Below are 19,955 nucleotides of genomic sequence, written 5' to 3'. Positions count from 1 at the left end.
TCCATGTGAAACCTAAACAACTTGTCCACATAGAAAGAGAATGGTGGTATTTATGGGGCTGAGTCAGCCAATGGATACAAAATGCTACTTACAAAATAAGTAATGCATGTGTGCTGTGTTAAGTATAGTTAACATACTGTACACTTGGCATTTGCCTAGAGAGCAGATCTCAAATGCTCCCACCACATGTACAAAAATGACAGCCATGTAAGCTGATGGATTGACTGAAATTGAGATCATCTTCTTAGGTCCAAAGTCTCTTGGGCTTTCAAATTAAGAGCGCTCTTGAGCAAAATCAAGTTAGCACTGTACCCAGGCTTGGATCTCTGAAAGGCAGTAGATAATTACCTACATGCAGCTGAAACCAAAACCACTTGAGGAAATGTATCTGCCCAGTACCAACTGATCAGACACCATCAAGATTATCCAGTATCTCCGTCCTGATTTGACTAAGCTATGCCATTTTGTGTCCAGATACTTGATGTACCAAGCATCTAGCCCTAAAGTAACAGTTACCTGTAGAAGCTACAAAAGACTGTATTTTATTTAGCCATTCTTGTTGTTTCTGACATCTGGCAAAAGAAGTTATACTTTGATACTTGTCATCCTAATTGTGACAGAAGGATAATCATTTCTTATTTCAGAAGAACACAATTATTAAATGATGGATCACTCTCAAGTTACACATAAGTTTGCATCAATTTCATTAAGATCTGCATCACAGCTTTTAATGGCTTTACTGAAGCATCCGCTAAAATGTTTCCAACATAATAAACTGTGTTTATTGGGGACCAGGAATTGAAAGCTTCCTGAATCATTCCCAGATTGTATGACCATTCTCCAGAAAAACAGCATATTAAAAACAAAACAAATGAACCAGTGCACCCTAGTCTCCTGCTCCACCCAGGGTCTAGGTAAATCAGGGCCCATTTCCGGCCAACTGCCTGTGCTTGGGAACTGAAACCCCAGCAGCTTCCATGCCAGCAGCAGGAGCCAAGGCACTCCAGCAACCTAGTCTCCTACTCTACCCTCAGATTAGGCTGCCTGTGCTTGGGGTCTGCCACTGAGGCTTCCATCCCAGTGGCAGGAACCAAGGCACCCTAGTCTCCTGATCCACCCACATGACTTAGACTATCAGGACATGTCTCCAGGCCACACTCCTGTGCCTCAGGTCTACCACTCGGGCTCCCATCCATCCCAGCAGGATGGAAAGTACCGCAGCATCCAAGTCCATTTCTCCACCCACGAGACCAAGTGGAGACCTACCAGAGCATTGGACTTGCCTACACGCACCAGAAGGGAACCCTGGTACCACAACCACCAGGAGAGGAAAGGGCACCTTCTGGAACCGACTGCAAAAATGGATGGGAAGGAGACAATATAAAAACACAAGGAGCAACAGAAAATCTAATATGACAACGCCAGAGTACGGAGACCCTACACCACCAAGACTGGAACAATCCAACACATATGAAGCAGAAGAGAATGACATTAAAAACAACTTCATGAAAATGATAGAGGCCCTCAAAGAGGATATGAGAAAATCCCTGAAAGAGATGGAAGAAAAAACAATTGAAAAAATGCAAGAAATGGAAGAAAAGACAAAGCAAAAATTGCAAGAAACAATTCAAACAGTTCAAGGGATAAAATCTGAAATAGAAACAATAAAAAAGCACAGTCTGAAGGAATTCTGGAAATAGAAAAGCTGGGAAAACTGTCAGGAACTATTGATACAAGCATAACACCAACAGAATACAAGAGATGGAAGAGAGAATCTCAGGTGTTAAAGATACACTAGGAGAATTAGATTCATCAACCACAGAAAAATTTAAGTCCAACAAATCCCTAACACAAAATATCCAGGAAATATGGGACACAATGAAAAGACCAAACCTAAGAATAATAGGTATAGAAGAAGGTGAAGAAACCCACCTCAAAGGGGCAGAAAACATATTCAACAAAATCATAGAAGAAAACTTTCCCGACCTAAAGAAAGGCATGCCAATGAAGGTGCAAGAAGCTTACAGAACACCAAATAGAGTGGACCAAAAAATAATCCCCTCAACTCATAATAATCAAGACACCAAACATACAGAATAAAGAAAGAATATTAAGAGCAGTTAGGGGAAAAGGCCAAGTAACATATAAAGGCAAACCTGTCAGAATCACACCTGACTTCTCCATGGAAACTCTGAAAGCCAAAAGGTCCTGGATAGATATTCTACTAACACTAAGAGACCATGGATGCCAGCCAAGAGTGCTATGCCCAGCAAAGCTTTCAATCAATATAGATGGAGAAAACAAGATATTTCATGACAAAACCAGATTTAAACAATACATATCCACCAACCCAGCCCTACAGAAAATGTCGGAAGGAAAACTCCAACCCAAGGACGTTAACTACAACCAGAAAAATGTAGGCAATAGATAATCCCACTTACCAACAGGAAAAAGGAAAAGTGGTGGAAATCCACATACAATTCCAACAACAACAATCATGCCAAAACAAACGATAATGAACTATCAATGGTCATTAATTTCCCTCAATATTAATGGTGTTAACTCACCCATAAAAAGACACAGGCTAATAGAATGGATTCGAAGACAGAATCCATCATTCTGCTGCATACAAGAAACACACCTCAGCTTCAAAGACAGACATTACCTCAGAGTTAAGGGTTGGGAAAAGATTATCCAATCAAATGGACCCAAGAAACAAGTGGGGGTAGCAATCCTAATATCCAACAAATTAGACTTTAAACTAAAATCAATCAAAAGAGATGAAGGCCACCTCATACTCATCACAGGAGAAATCCACCAAGATGAGGTCGCAATTCTGAACATCTATGCCCCAAATACAAAGCCATTCCATGTTCCTAAAAGAAACATTACTAAAACTCAAATCACATATAAAACCTCGCCCATGTGTAGTGGGAGACTTCAACACCCCACTCTCACCACCAGACAGAAACTTAACAAGGATACAAAGGATTTAATAGACGTTATGACCCAATTGGCTTTAACAGACATCTATAGAACACTCCATCCAGACACAAAAGAATATACCTTCTTCTCAGCACCACATAAAACCTTCTCAAAAACTGACCACATACTTGGCAACATAGCAAACCTCAACAGGTGCAAAAAAATTGGATTAACTCCATGTATCTTATCAGACCACCATGCTTTAAAGTTAGAATTCAACAACACAAATCGCAGAACCCCTACAAACTCATAGAAATTAAATAATGCACAATTGCATCACTCCTGGGTCAAAGAAGAAATAAAAAAAGAAATTAATGACTTCCTAGAATTCAATGAGAATGAAGACACAACATACCCAAACTTATGGGACACGTTGAAAGCAGTACTAAGAAGAAAGTTCATAGCACTAAGTGCCCACATGAAGAAACTGGAGAATAGTTATACTAGAGAATTAACAGCACAACTGAAAGCTCTAGAACAAAAGGAAGCAAACTCACCCCCAGAGGAGCAGATGCCAGAAAATAATTAAATTGAGGGCTGAAATCAATAAAGTAGAAAGTAGGAAAATGATACAAAGAATCACTGTAACAAAAATCTGGTTCTCTGAGAAAATCAACAAGATAGACAAACCTTATCCAAACTTAACAAAGGGCAGAGTTTGAACATACAAATTAACAAAATCAGAAAAGAAAAGGGAGACATAACAACTGACAGTGAGGAAATCAGAGAATCATCAGGTCATCTTTTGAAAAGCTATACTCCACAAAATTTGAAAAGTGAAAGGAAATGGACAATTTTCTGGATTAAGATATTACTTACCAAAATTAAATCAAGAACAGATAAGCAATTTAAATAGACATATAACACCTAAGGAAATAGAAGCAGTCATCAAAAGTCTCCCAACCAAAAAAAAAGCCCAGGGTCAGATAGCTTCAATGCAGAATTTCAAGAAACAGGTTATACCTTTTCTCCTCAAAGTATTCCAATGCAATAGAAGCAGAAGGGTCTTTGCCAAACTCTTTTTACGAGGCTTCAATAACCTTGATACCCAAGCCACACAAAGATACAACTAAGAAAGAGAACTTCAGACCAATATCTCTCATGAACATTGATGCAAAAATACTCAATAAAATACTGGCAAATCGGATCCAAGAACACATCAGAAAACTCATCCATCTTTGGGAGCCCATTCCACATGGAGGGATGTTCTCTCAGCCTGGACACATGGGGAAGGGCCTAGGTCCTGCCCTGAATGAAATGACAGATTCTGGAGATCCCCCCAAGGAGGGCCTCACCCTCCCTGGGGAATGATGTAGGGATTAGGTGGGGGGCTGGGGGAGGGACAAGGGAGGAGGGGTGGGAGAGGGAGCTGGGATTGACATGTGAAGCATGCATGCATGTTTTGAAGAGATAATTTATTTTAATAAAAATTTAAAAAAACAAACACATGGGGAAAAAAGAAACCTTGCAAACTGGAGTTACAATACATATTTCTAGTACATATCAGAGGTCCACATGTGTTTAAAAAAAAAAAGGAGGTAAAGTCCTTCATTTAAAAGGGTGTGGCCACCATTACAGGTTCACAGACAAGAGGCCTACAAGGAGGCACTTAGATTCTTAGATTCACACAAATTCTGCTTCAAAATGTTCTCATTCTCATAGGCTAATTCATAGATGGACCTTGTGCAGAGGGCCTGATAAGCATGCGTTTTTTTAGTGCCACAACACAACCTTTCATGAATCTGCCATCCAGCTGCTCAGATTTCTGTGGGAGTCAAGAATGCATGTCTTGCTCACATCTGACTCCCTCCAACTCCTTCCAAGTTGACTGGCAGAGTTAGCATTCAACAACCTGTTTTTGTATTAGATGCATGGTTTTATTTTAGTGATCTGTTAAGTCTACGAAAGACCTCCTTTTATTAAGTACATGCAAATATTTGTAATTAGTTCCTTTAAAACACTAGTGACTTGGCCAGGCAGTGGTGGTGCACGCCTTTAATCCCAGCAGAGGCAGAGGCAGGCGGATCTCTGTGAGTTCGAGGCCGAGCTGGTCCGACAGCCTCCAAGACAATATAGAGAAACCCTGTCTCGTAAAAAACAAAAACAAAAAAACAAAAACAAAGAAAACCACTAGTGACTTTAAAACATTAACAATTCTCAGGTGTTTGTGTGTGTGTAGTGTGTACAGGTGTGTCACAGCATACGTGTGGAAGCCAGAGGACAACTTCTGTGATTTGATCTGAAGCAAACATGTGGCCCCAGCGATCTCCTCGAGGTCACATCAGCAAGAGCCTTCTGAAGCCCTGAGTCACCGGCCTCCTCTGAATTACTGATATGATGTATACATCCAACTAGATGCATATTTACAAAACATTGAAAAATCCCGAACTGAGAGCAGTGTCTTCTGGACACGCCAGGGCCACAGCACCCTGAACTGAGAGCAGCTGCGGTGGTCTACATAAGACCTGCAGGGGGTCAAACCTATCAACACTCCGGCACGCAGAGGGGAGGACTTCCACCCCTCTGAGGAGACCTGGGGACGGGTGATGGCTTCTGGGAGACGAGGATTCAGTTGTCCTTAAGGATGTGGCCGATGGTAGGCTGACCGCTCTCTGGGGACAGCCCCGCACCCAAGAGTGTATACTGACAGCACAAATTATACACCAAGTTGCAAGGACGTAGGGATGTGAGGGTGGATCTGGGAAGGATTGGGGGAAGGAGTGAGAAATGAATGTGATAAAAATATATTGTATAGAATTCTCCAAGAATAAAAAAAAATTAACCTGCTTCTTCAAAAGTGTTTGCACATAAACCCCCTTTCCTTACCTTTTTATTGACTCTCCGTGGGCTTCACATCCTTTGTCTCAACCCCACTCATCTCCCCGTCCCTTTGAATTCACCTTCTGCCCATGCAACCTCCCCTCCTCCCCCAAGATGAAATAAAACTTAAAAGAAAGTCTCACTGTGGAAGCTGTAGTATGACACAGCGAGCCACACAATATACCCTTTAGTCCTTCTTACTAGCAAGTGTGCATTGCTTGAGTGATTGGTCTGATTGGGGGCCGCTGGTTCCTGCAACACTATTGATGCTGGGCCCTCACTGAGACTCCTCTTGGATAGTCTGTTGTCCTGTGTCACAGAGATCCTGTGGCTTTGGTTCTCCAGGACCAGCCCTCCCTCATCTTCAACCCCAGGGTGAGCTCTCCAACACCATCCCAGCTAGCTCACCCTATACAGTAAGCGGCAAGGGTGGGGACAGTTCTCTTGCTCTCACACCCTCAGGGTGAGCTCACCTACACCTACAGCCCAAGGCCACCTCTACCGTGTTACCCAGGTAAGGTGCAACGACCATAGATGGTGAGAGGTTTGGTGGGGCCCGGGGGAGGAGGGGGCATGTCTCTCCTTTGCCAGCCACCACATGGCAGATGAGGGGGTGGAGCCAGATCTCTCATGCTCACATTCTCAGGGCGCTCACCCATGCCTTCATCAACAGGGTCAGAGCTACCGTAACACCCAGGTGAAATGCAGGACCACCATGTCCAGTGCTGTAGCTAGGGAGGGGCGGGGCCAACTTTGTGCAGCCCTATCCTCTTAGCCTTTGGTAGTAACAGGAGCCATAGATATCAACACAAACCATGGCTACAGCAGGGGGTAAGGTCACAGACATGGCCAGGACATCATCGTGGCCCCAGTTGGCAAACAGGACACATGCTTCAGCCCACTCCTCACTGCCTTTGCCCTTTTGGATCTCTGTCTCTCTACAGGACATTTTCTCTCCTCTGTCTCTCTCTGTCTCTCTGTCTCTCTCTCTGTCTCTCTCTGTGTCTCTCTGTCTCTCTCCCCCCCCCTTGTATTTGCTTACCATAATAGAGCCTGACCACAGAGCCCCAGTGAGGGCATGTGCATCTTTGTTTCCTGCACAGTCTTCATCCACATAGACTTTTGTTTGTTTTTCAAGACAAGGTTTCTCGGTGTAGCTTTGGCTGTCCTGGCATTCATCCTGTAAACCACACTGGCCTCAAACTCACAGAGATCCACCTGCCTCTGCCTCCCCAGTGCTGGGATTACAGGCGTGCGCCACCACCTTCTGGCATCCACTTAAACTTTTGACAGCCCACAAAATTCCATAAAACCTGACTGCTTGCCTGGTGTAGAAAATTTTCATCCCTTTGAACAAAAAGACTCAGCCCTTACTAACTACCAACCAAGCATCAATATCCCCTTCAGCAAATAAATCAGCAAGGAAGAGAGTAACCATACTTAAGTCATCTTCAGACTTTGACTTTTAAAGCCAGGCTCTAATAAAGCCATGATTAGAGTAAGCGGGAACCTGTATTCCACAGTTGTGGAGGACAATACTTACAATGGCATGGAAATATTCTTCATTAAGCCTGTGGTCTGCAAACGCGTGGCCCTAAGTCCAGGGCACTCTCTCAGAAAGACTGTGCAGTTTGGGTCGCTGGGGCACACTGCATTCTGAACAGGGTCCCAATTACTCAACTGCCTGATTACTGTCTGTCCAAACTGTAACAAGAGCATCTGTCACCTAGCAACAACACATCACAGGACCCATTATCTCTACTGTGTTGATTCATGGTATCCAAGGCCTGTGGTTCAGACAGGCTGTTTAAAGGCGTTAAAACACCAACAGCATTGCCAGCTGTGGGCACAGCCACCAAGATGACCTTCAGGTCACAAGGCCAGATCGGATGGCTGCCAGGAACAAGCCTAGAGAGCAGAGAGGGGGCTCGTTTGACAAGAAATACTGAACCGCAGTAGGCAGCACACCCCATGACTTTGAGAGAATCAGTGGCTAGTACAATGTGGATGACAACACAATGGAACCTTAAGAGACTGTGGTACCCCCAAGGTCCCTGCACAACTGTTCAGATGACCCTTTCTTTACCTTTTATTTCCTTTCTCATCAGATCCTTCCTTGAACAAGGTTAAATTTTTCACTATTTTTTTTTTTCAGAAAAGCAACATTCTGGGGCTGGAGAGAAGCCTCGGCAGGTGAAAAGCACCCGTTGCTCCTGCAGAGGAACCAGCTTCAATTCTAGAGATACGATGTCCTTAAGTATGCATCGCAGTGCTTGTCAAACAGACGCACGCCTCCTTAGACCCCAGATGCTCAGATAACGGCATTTCAGCAGGCTGCTCGACAGCTCATGAGCAGATGGCAATCCTACACCTCCAAACGCACACCAGCCAGATTTTTCCACATTCTGCACATTCTTACTCATCGTACCATTTTCAAATATTTAAGTTCTCACCTAGCAGGGATTTGAGCAAATGCGGCGCAGTTACGCAGAGGTCTGAAACACAAGTGGTCCCTCCCGTGTAGTGGCGATTCGACAGAGGCACAGGAAGAACTGCATAAAAGGTAATAGAAACTGAGGTGGCTTCAGGGGTAAAAGTAAAGCCTGGGCCTTCTGTACGGGCCTGTCGCGTCCGCGCTAAAGAATGCAGGCGAGCGGGCCACAGGGAAAGCTGCGACCAGATGGAAAGACCCGCAGGAAAAGGCTGGGAGCCCTGGGCTACCGGCAACACTGTCTGTCCAAACTGGGAGGAACTCAAGTACAGCATTTTCCACAAAAGGGACCCTGACAGGCAAAGCTGCGAGAGGTGAGTGCTATGTTAGCAGTCTCATGGGCTGCCATCTTGAGTACATCCATCCCCTTGGCCGCATCCACCCGTCGTCCGCTCTCATTTCCAGGTATGCTTTCCCTTCTCAACGAATGGTCTCCATTCCTCCTTGTAACCGGGTGACCCCGGAACAGAAGCCCCCCGTCCCCCGCAGACGTCCTCTATTGTTTGGGGAGTCATCGGCGAGGAGGTCTGACCTGTGCTGCTTCTAATTTCTCATTTCCTAATATACTGCCCTTCCACCTTCCCAGGGCATCAGAAGCCTTGTTAGGACTTAGGACGGGGCCTCCCCACATTCTCCTTTCTTTCGGCCTCAGCTTACCGTGACCCACAGTCACAGCTGGGGACCCAGAGGTGGACACTCTGCACTGTTCTACAGGGATATTAGCTGAATCTATGCTGGGATAAAAGAGTGGTCCTCATGTCAGTCGTCTGGTCTGGTCTTGAGACGCTGTCTCAAAAGGAAACAGACTTTCAACAGTTTTCAGACTCGATCTTGGGAGACAACATAGGCGATTGGTTAAAACAGCAGCTTGGGAGTGAGTAAACAGGGAAGCGCTGGGGATTCACAGCAAAAGTCTCCGGTTCTCTTGTAGCTGTGCTCTAGATAGGACGGGAAAGGCAGCTCCAATCCATCACGGCTGAAGGACTCTTAACTCCACTCCAGAGGCCAGACACTTCTCTTCACTTACTGTCCCTCGGACCACACGCTACGATAAAACCTTGAGTATGAAAATAAGATTGATACTGAGAACCCAAAGGAGAAGTGGCTGTAACACTATCCAAGCTAGCAGAGGGGAAATTTTGGGGAAAGGATAACAGTTTCAACTAAAACGCTGTGCAGGGCTGGCCCTCTTCGGTGGGCATCAAGAGAAAGGCTTTGAAAAGTTGATTTGCCTAGGGTTTCTGTTTCTGCAGTAACATCATGGCCAACAGCAACTTGGGGAGGAAAAGGTTTAGTTCATCTTATACTTACGGGCAATAGCCCATCACTGAGTGAGGGACAGGAACCCAAGCGAACCGGTAAGCGGTGTTCCTCCATGGCTTCTGCTTCAGCCTCTGCCTCCCGGTTCCTGCTCTGCCGTGCCTTATGCCTGCAGCCAAAACTGGTAATTTATGAGAGCTTCCCAGGTGGCCCTGGTTTTGAAGGATTGAAGGGTTCATGAAGAACAGCTGAGGCTTGGCACCAGGAGAGAATCCTGGTGAAGGTTCCGACCAGCTGCAGTGCAGACTCCCAACATTTTGGAGCTGCCAATACCATGGGAAGAAAATGCTTCCACAAGATGAGGCTATAGGCATGTTTGTTGGGCATTATTTTAACTGGTGATTGATACTGCAAGGACCAACCCACTGTGGATGGTGCCACCCCTGGTAGTTGGGCCCTGGGTGCCATAAGAAAACAGGCTGAGCACGCCATGAGGAGCCAGTAAGATGCACTCATCCACGGCCTCTGCATCAGTTCCAGCCTCCAGAGCAAAGCCTTGAGGTCCTACCCTGACTTCCTAGGATAATGGACCAGACTCTGTGATATGAAATGAGCCCTTTCCTCCTTGCATTGCTTTCGGTCATGTTCTGTTATCACAGCAACAGAAATTCTATGTCGTGTGCCTTATTTACAGACCTTCAGGAGTCTCTACCCGGGTAAGGGGCTACACAAAGGAAACAGCAAAAGGAGCGAGCTGGGTGTTATGGGTACGGGAGGAAGGCTTCCTGACACTCATCCCTCTTACATCTACAGCACCCCCCTTAAGGAAACTCCTGAACTCCCAGGGATAATTAGCGTCACGTTCCTTTTTCAGTAGAGGGCCCTCGGCTATACAAGGAAAAACCCAAACCACCACTGCACAACTAGTGCCCACCTAGTGCCCACCAGCCACAGCGAAGCATGGCTCCTGTCTTGGTTTTCTCTGCTGCATGGGACTTAACAAGAGCACACTTCTCTGCTCCCACACCAGAAGGGGCTCTGGCCTTCCTGCTCATCCCAAATGCATGTCTTTCTCCATGTGCCGGCCCCCATGTTTTGTTTTTGTTTGCTGTCCAAAGACTCTCGCTAAAACCCGCTACCCAGACAACCACTGTCAACAAAAGAGACAGCTCTCATCCTATTGTAACAAAGGATATAGTCTATTCTGGAGCCAAATGTATGTGTGAGCAGGGACAGAGAACACAGAGTCAGCCTTTGCCCAAATACCAAATTCCTGGAAGGCAGCAATTTCGTGATGTTTCTATAGTAATAGAGCAAAAGAAGTCATAAGGTAGCACACTTTCCAAATATATTGGTGGGTGCATCAGGCAGGCAGGCTACAGTAGGGAACTGTGATCCAGGCCTTGGGTACTGACAACATTCTTGGCCCTTGGACGAGTTGGAAACTAGGAGGGGTCTGTTTGTACATTCCAAAGACTTGCTTTGTGGTCAGAAAGCTGTTAGGTCACTACAGAGGAGCGCAGTTACATGACTGTGGTGTGGGGGGAAGATGCCCCAGGACAGTTTGGCTCCGGACAACGTGCAACATTCCAACCTCCCCACATCACTGAAGGTCTCATCAGTCTATGAGGCATTGTCATCACCTCCTTTCCAGAAATTCTCCTTCACAAGGAAACCCAGACCTCACACTCCGTTATTCAACTCTGCCTTCTCAATGTCGGACAGCCAAGACCTCCAGAAAGAGGGCAGCCACACACGATCACCGCGGTGGGGACTTGAAGGTCCTAATAAGCCAGACAGAAACACGGGAGATTCCTTAACCCTACGGTTTCCAAAGACAAGTGAATTCAGTCTTTCCACTTCACAACTGTGTCGTGTGTGCTCACAAACTGTTTCCATGTAACCGCCCACAGCATCCCTCCTCTTCTCCCCTGGAGAGGGCTGCTTCCCCCTTACGTCTCCTGGAAGCCGCCCTAGATGGCTCCCGCCTTCACAATCAGCCCCAGACTTAGCATGTGCTGGCTTTGCCTCATGGCATGGGTTGCTTGGCATTTGCTTTGTTGTTGCTGATGTTTTAACCACACCTTCCCTGCTGGCCTGAGCGGCTGGAGTTCAGGGAGTAGTGTCTAGAGGGCCCCCTCTACAGAACGTACCTGCACAGCCAGCTGCCTAACTGCTCACTGGCATCACTGAGGCCCATGAGAGTGTCCGGCAGCTACACCAGACCACAGAGGCCCAGCAGAGGGCCCAGCAGAGCCCAGGAGGGCAGAGAGACACACCCACCCAGAGAAGAATAAGACCACATTTGTCCCTGGAATCTTGTGAGATAACTGAAACAAAAACCTGGGACCCCTTAAACATGTTTGTCATTCTGGTTTCTTGTTTGTTTGTTTATGTCATGCTGAAATTACTAATTTTCTCATTTCTTGGTGTGACTGCCTTTAAAATACGTATGTGTGTATGTGTAAAAATGAGTGTTTGGGAGAAGGCCTGATAAGTACATTCTTAAACTGAAGTGCTCTTAACTTCTTAAAACCCATTAAAATGGTATCTTTGGGTCTATTAAAATGTTTTACAAAACCTTAAAATTTCATTTGTTTATATGAAACAACATTTACTGACAATGTAGCCCATTCCTGGCACTGGAAGTTTTACTTGGTGGCATAAGACATCTAGTTGGGGCATTATCTTCCCCCATTATATGGTGAGTCCATTTAAATTCCTTTCATATATGTATACATTTTTTGGAAGCTTCTACAATAGTAGGTTTCCATATGGCTTTGGCTCCAAGGAAACAGCAGCGTCTTCCAGACACAATGGGATCGATACACACATGAACTTACAGAGACTGTGACATGTACACAGCCCTGTACAGATTTGAACCAGATGATGCCCCAGCGCTGACAGCGGAGTGGACACAAGCCCTCCCTAACCTACAAGCTATCTCCAATTGATATCTGCTGGCAAATAAATAATCAGTTTTCTCCAACGAAGTGTCACTGGGTATATCAACCAACTCCAAGTCAGGCCCTATGCACAGGAGCGGGGAGCCATTACAAAATGGACTCCTTGAGGGCTTTGCTTGGTTGGTTGGTTTTTTTCATACTGTCTTGTTTTGTTTGGTACTTTTTTGTTCTGTTGTCTTCTTGATTTTAGTTTCGTCTGTTTGGATTTGGGGATTTGTTGTTCTTATTTTTCCAGGGGCTTTTTGTTTGATGAGAGTAGAGAGTGGGAGAGAGAGAGAGAGAGAGAGAGAGAGAGAGAGAGAGAGAGAGAGAGAGAGAGAGAGAGAGAGAGAGAGAGAGCTGACAGGATGAAAGAAGTTAAAGAAAGAAGTTGGGTACACGGGGAAATGAAAAGGATCTCAAAGGAATTGGGGGGAAGAACATGATCAAAATAGACTGGGTGAAAAAAATTAAAAGAAAGTAATTTAAATAATGTCTTTTAAAGCATAGACTTTAAATGAAGGATTGCTGAGGCTATAAAAAATGATCTGACCAAAAGTCTAACACAGTTGGCAAGTGACACAAAATTCTTTTTTGGCATTTATTTTTAAAATACATCTTTTATATATGATTATGTATATGTCTGTTGTATACATATGCTTATTTAAGTAAATGGTTGTATGACTATAAACTGTTAGGTCAGTCCAGGTAACCTTCAGTCATATTATAACCAAAAATTTAAAACAAAGAACTAGGAGTCCAATCTTGAATACCTTAGCTCTAATTCTACAAGTGTCCTGATAAACTCCCCATTGCTTGGTAAAATATAAAGGTTCTCTCAGGACATGCAGGCTCCTGGTTAGTCCGATCTTTATGAAAAACTGCCGTCATCTGAGAGGTGGTCCTCTAGATTCTGATGTTCCTAGAATCCAAACAGATTTTTGAGTAGTTCATATGCTTTAAAAAAAACTTTTATCAAAATAAGTACTTACACCGTTCCAGAAAGTACTTGATATGATGCCTAGGAACTACAACAATGACCAGCATGACAAGTTGTCTCTAAAAGTGCAACAGTGGCATTCATATCTTGGTGGTAGCCAATAGCTGTCTAATTGGATTTAGAGGCTGCTCAACATGAGGGAAATCATGCCTGTTACTGGGGCTTATGAGGTCATGGACCTCAGTGGAGAACCTACTATCACTACTTAATTAAGCCAGCATAATTCCTAGTACATTCTAAGTCCTTATCCTTGTACTTTCACCCCTCACCAAAAACCTTCTCTTGGCAGTGAAGAGGAAACCACAACTGGTCAAAATGTAGAAAACAACCGATCATGGGGTGTCCAATCCCAACGGCTACGTCTACAACGTCAACTCCTATAGCTAAGTTCAGATGACATCATGGAAGATGGGGTGGGAAGATTTCCAAAGCTAGAGGACCAGAAATCCTGCTGTGAGACGGTGTGCCTTAGAAATGACAGAACACCCGTGATACTTCAGCAATACGGCTGCCGCCTCCCCTCCACCCAGTAGGCAAAGTAGGCAGTAGAAGTGACTTGTCTCTCATCGGCATGGTCCTGGAGAGGGACTGAATGATTCACCCTGTCTGGGAACAGTCCCTGGGGGTGGAGGGGAGGTTTGCTGGAGGTCTGTGGCTGTAGGGTAGTAGGAAACAGAGAAAGCTACATCAAGATTGACATATGAAAGAAGCCAGCAGGCAGGAAATGACTGCAAGAGCTTTCCCACCTAGGCCATACACATGAAATAGAGCATGCTCCCCAAAAGTGCATGGTACACACGTGCATGGGAGGTAGGATCTATGCAAATGAATCTAATGATGTAGGCAGAGGCTTTGAGAACACTCATTACCCTCAGGTCACAAGGCCACCGTCACCCTCAGGAGTGCTTTCCCTTCCTTAGGAAACTCTCTCTACTTCTATCTCTAACCAGGTGTCCTGGTCCAAAACTCTGCCCTGGGACACAGAAGCCTGGAAATTTCAGCTGGTTCCCTAGGACTTGCTATGAAGATCTTCTCCACCTACAAGCTCAAGCCTAGCCTAGCTCTATATATATAATGAGTTCCAGACCAGACAGGACTACACAGCAAGACCATGTATCTGAAGATAAAAAGAAAGAAAGAAAGAAAGAAAGAAAGAAAGAAAGAAAGAAAGAAAGAAAGAAAGAAAGAAAGAAAGAGAGAAAGAAAGGGGGAAAACCAAAAAACAGGAGAAGAAAACATCTGGAGTATAAGAAACGTGATTACTATTGGTTCTGTTCTCCCTGCTACAAAACCACAATCCGTTGGGTAGGTGTATCTTTATGTAAATATCTATTTCAATTCAACACCTCACATTCTGCTAAGATTATAAAAGAGTTTCTGGTTTATTTGAAAATAGGAAAACCACAGGCTAGTTTGAGGGTAAAAAAACAATCACAATGACTCCACCCATACACACTGCTAGTAGAGTTTTCTTTCAGTTTCTCACCTATGGAGTCCTTTCTATTTAGAGATTTACTTTTTTTTTTTTTTTTTTTTTTTTTTTTGTTTTTCGAGACAGGGTTTCTCTGTGGCTTTGGAGGCTGTCCTGGAACTCACTTGGTAGTACAGGCTGGTCTCAAACTCACAGAGATCCACCTGCCTCTGCCTCCTGAGTGCTGGGATTAAAGGCGTGCGCCACCAACACCCGGCTGAGATTTACTTTCTTGCAGTTGTAGATAACCTAAATTAGGATTATATGATACAAAAAGATTTTGCTTTGCTTTTTTCATTTAGAAAACAAAAATGAAACATTTTCAATATAATGAAGTACTACCCATTAGGTATTATTTCAAACCGCATGTAACAGTACAAGAATACTACATCTTACATACGTTTAAGCATATTACTAGCAGTTAGAAACATAAACATAAAATTGAGAGAAGATAAGTTTTTTTCAACAACAAAAAAGACACTTAAAAAATAATTTTTTAGGTCTAGCAAGATGGCTCAGTGAGTAAAGGCACTTACCACCAAGCCTAACAACCTGAGTTTGATCCCCAGGAGGCACACTGTAGACGGAGTGAACTGACTCCAGCAAATTATCCTCTAACCTCTACGTGTGTTATGGCAAGCACACACACACACACACACACACACACACACACACACACACACACACATACACACACCCCAAAAATTAAGATAAATTTAAAATTATCTTACAGTGTTACATTACTTGGGAGGGTCGTTGGTGCCATGCATGTTGACTTAAAAGGAGAACACAAGTAAGTTGGCACCAGAGTTTGTAGGCCATGCTTAGAGAACTGTGTACGTTGAGAGTCTAGAAAACTCCATTCCCCAATCACTGTGAGTTGCTTCAGGAGTAAATGGAGATCAAGAAGGCAGGGGCCCAAACACATAATTATGTTTCACTATTTCATAGATGGCACTTTTATTGCGTGTAAACTGCTTCCATTTTGCAACACGCAAACTAGTTGGCAACTCAGCAAAGTCAATTGCGGCCATTTGATCCCCAGATGCACAGAGTTTATCAGATCCAGACAACCTGGGCATAAACCGATGCGTCTTCAGGCAGATTTTCCAGTCACTCTTCTCTGGAGACATAAGCCGGGGAAGGGTAGAATTTCCATGACTCATCCTATCAGATCATAAAGATGTCATGGGTACTGCCACAAATGGACTATTAATTGTTGCCAGAAATACGAAGTTCATTTTTTTTCCTCTGAGTAAAAAGATGGCAACTCCAAATCTCACAGAGAGACCCTGGACAAATATTTAAAAATGTGCTTTTTGCCCCTCAGTTTCAACACACTTTAATTCTACACTGTCTTGGCTTTGTTTTCAGCTAGGCTCTGCTTTCGTCAACCGGTTGGGAGTTCAGGACACCTGCTTCGCTTTAGCTCTACTGGTCCCACGCCGACGCATTAAACCCTGCTTTGGTGCACCCATCCCTTTCCAGGTGTGACAGCAAGCACATGCTAGGATGCTATAAATCCCGGGTCCCCTTACCTGTCCCCGTCCCCCCCCCACCCCGTGTGTGTTAGGAGCAGTTCCAGACCGAAGAGGGGCGGGCGCCTGTGCTGCTCTTCATTCACTCACACTGAAAGACTTTTCCCCGTCCGTGAGCTGATTCCAGGAGGTCCACAGCTTCAGATGCTGACTTGGCGGTGAAGAACAACTTACTGGCTTCCTCAGAAACGGGCACAGGGAAGATGCTAAGCTTGCCCATGGAAGCTGCTGCCCAGTTGGTGGCAGAAGCCTGCCACAGCCTCACATGCACGCACGTCAAGGGCCTCTGCACTGCATGAAGCAAGCAGAGCTTGGAGGTTGAGACGCATGCCCGAGACCCCTCTGTGAAAACTGACATTGCCACCGCCGGGCCAGAGGGTAAGCATAGACCCCGGGACCCCACAGTCCGGGGAACTGTGGGGTGACTCAGTTTCAGTCCCTTTTTTGTTTTCAACTCAGGCTCAGACAAAGTGGGTGTCTAGAGTTGTCACTGGGGCCCAAAGATAAATCTAACCACCCAGCTCCCCTACTGAAGCCCTCAGGAGGCTCAGAAGGAATGGATTGAATGTAGGAAACACAAAGCCATTCCTTCTTCAACGCCTCCTTTCTCACTCACGGGAGCTTCCAGATTCATTGGTTTTAGCTCCTGGAGAGTGTCCTTCATGTCCTTCAGGCCTGCGGCAATCTCCTGGGCCGCCTTCCTGTCTACCCTTCAGAACTACAAATCCTGTGCAGGTACCCACATGCTTTCCTTGGCCCCTACATCAGGATTCAGCCTCCCGGATCGGGCTTATATCCTTATTCTGCATGTTTCCTGCGATGCACCCCCCTCATTTAGAATCTTAAGTTCTGTGAGAATGTGGGTTCATTGCTCTGTTCCCAGAGCCTAGCACAGCGTGCACACCATGCATAGTCATTGCTCAGCAAACACACCGAGTCATTGGAAAGATCCGCTGACTTAGCTTCAGTGGGCTCAGGAGAGCCAGTGATGGGTGTTGCCATGGAAACGGGAACAAGGGTCTGCCTGAGGATCCAGGTCTAGCTTGACTGCTGGCTTGTGCTTCGATGAGTGTTGTCAGTAGGCTCAAGTCCTGCTCATTTCTAATCCATAGAACTATCAACTCCAGGCTTTAGAGAATCCTCAACCAACTTGTCCATGAAAAGTACAGCTGAAACTTTCAAGAAGTCATGGCATGCAGCCCCTGCAGGAAGAGACCTGCTGCTCTATAGATTTATGGTAAGGGTACATATTCATGTATTTCTTTCCTCACCCCTGATGCTCTATTATAGTATAGTATAAAAATAAACACTGTATGTACAAACCTTAAGGGTACCTTCCTCAACCAACAGATATTTTTGCAATGTCATCAGCAGGGCACATGTAAAACATGTTGTTGTAAATTAAACTGCAAAACTAGAATTCCTCATCTCTTTAGTTCTCTAGAGCAACTGACAGTATTTCTCTTGTATGTAAGAGCAGACTACCTGGGGCTGATAAGTCAGATCTGTAAGAAGACAGGGGATTTTATCTAATTATTACAAGATGCTCTTGGTGGTGTTTCCTCTAATATAAATGACTATCCATAGGAAAAGCACATTGCTGAGCCTGACTGAAGAGAAAGGAGCATGTCAGGAAGGGCACATCTTAAGATTTATAACTCTAAATCTGTCTAAACTTAGACAATGCATGTAGAACAGGGATAAACTGTCTTTTATACAGCATAGAGACTGTCTGACCTTCAGAGAGGTGTGCCTTGTACTAAAACCCCACAGTTATGCTCTAACATGAGTGAGCAACGCTCTGTGAAACACTATAGGTGTGGGCTTTTACGCTGTGCTTAAAGTACACTATCAGGCATTCCTCGGGAAATTCCATGAAGACTCCAGATTGAATCAAGCTAAATAAACTGTCAAAGGCCCAAATCTCCATTAAATGCAGAAATCTTGGATAAACCTCTGTGCCTTCTCAGTAGATGTTATTTTGTTTATGTCTCATCTTTCAGATCTGCATGTCTTAAAAACTGCAGCATAATATAATGTGACTTGCAGTCACGCTTGATATTCAACTAATAGAGGCTTTGTTCTCAAGTTCGAGCATCTACACTATGGTAAGAACATTACCTTTATGGCAGCACTACACATCAGACACACGAGATATACCCAGCCCTGCTCTATACAACTTGGAGCCTAGAAACACGCAAACTCATTCACTTTCAGCAAGGGTGGTGATGCCACTTGAGAAACTAGAGAGGGTGGTAAACTAGCCACGGAATTCCAGTGGTCACATGGTGAATCGTGGTAAACTAGCCACGGATACTCCAGTGGTCACATGGTGAATTGTGATAAACTAGCCACGGCTATTCCAGTGGTCACATGGTGAATTGCAGCCCGTAACACTGAATTCCTGTGTGTCCAATGTCTCTGCTTCAAGAGACTTTCAATTCGCTTGTTCCTCTCTAGTGAGACAATCATGAGAAAAGATTGAGACGATTGGACTTAGTGCTAGGATTTGATAGAGATGTTTATTGGTTTAAGTAGATGTTTGGGGAATGTGGGAAAGGTACTATACAATGGTGGGGTAGAATTCCTTTAGGTTCCCAGATTTATAGACCAGGAGACATGAAAGCAAACCCAAATGGCCAGGCACAAAAAGATTCCACCACGCATTCTGAAACATGCTCTAATTGAAAACCAGGGCACTGTGCCCTTGACTGCGATGACAGAGCTTCCTCGCTACGAAACGACGGCAGGCTGAGGACCGTCAGGTAAAGAAGGTTCCAACGAGACACAGAGCAATGAGTGCTGTGCTTCAAGTCCATCCAGAGAGGTCGCACAGCCTTCAGAATTAGTGAGTGAAGAGGGTTACACCCCTGGTGAGCGCCAGGATCAGATCACAGCAGTAGTCCTGGTAGTCATGGGTGATACTTTTCACCTTGGTGATGGGGGGCGGGGAGGAGTCACAACTGTAAAAATGAAGACAACATTGCACCCTCATGGCTGCTCTAAGGCTTAAAATGAAAATCCTGATGCAGGAAAACGAAAGAACACAAAGCACTGGATATGTATAATGACCATTTATCTATTACCATAAATGGACGAATATGCAAATCAAAACAACCCTGAGATACCATCTCACTCCTGTCAGAATGGCTAAAATCAAAAACACCAACAACAGTTTATGCTGGAGAGGATGTGGAGAAAGGGAAACACTCCTCCACTGCTGGTGGGAGTGCAAACTTGTACAGCCACTTTGGAAATCAGTATGGAGATTCCTCATAAACTACATTATGGGACTTGGTGCAAACAAGATCAGGAAAGTATCCAAGGGCCTCCTAGTTGTGATCATCTCCACACATTACAAAATTCAGTACAATCCCAAGGTTTGTTCCATGATGCTTTTCTCATTTCACAACATGCTATCCCAACATACTAATTTCATGGAATG

The 19,955-nt window shown here is 44.8% G+C and overlaps 1 protein-coding gene and 1 long non-coding RNA gene across 17 annotated transcripts in view; one reads left to right on the top strand and one right to left on the bottom strand.

Annotated features, from left to right (window-relative positions):
* Nucleotides 1-19,955, bottom strand: part of Erc2 (ELKS/RAB6-interacting/CAST family member 2) — an 880,091-nt gene that overhangs the window by 638,131 nt on the left and 222,005 nt on the right. The window lies entirely within an intron of this gene.
* Nucleotides 7,923-18,443, top strand: LOC121140952. 2 transcript variants are annotated; one of them, XR_005877908.1, is made up of 4 exons: nt 7,923-8,368; nt 14,452-14,806; nt 16,347-16,888; nt 17,623-18,443. It is a non-coding gene; the product is annotated as an uncharacterized LOC121140952 (long non-coding RNA). The 2 variants fall into 2 exon arrangements; XR_005877907.1 differs by having other exon boundaries at nt 16,347-18,443.

This window comes from Mesocricetus auratus, unplaced genomic scaffold (genome assembly GCF_017639785.1).
Source record: "Mesocricetus auratus isolate SY011 unplaced genomic scaffold, BCM_Maur_2.0 Super-Scaffold_100006, whole genome shotgun sequence".
Lineage (NCBI taxonomy): Eukaryota > Metazoa > Chordata > Mammalia > Rodentia > Cricetidae > Mesocricetus > Mesocricetus auratus.
The sequence above is the reverse complement of the archived record's forward strand: the minus strand, read 5'-3'. Positions and strand labels throughout refer to the sequence as shown.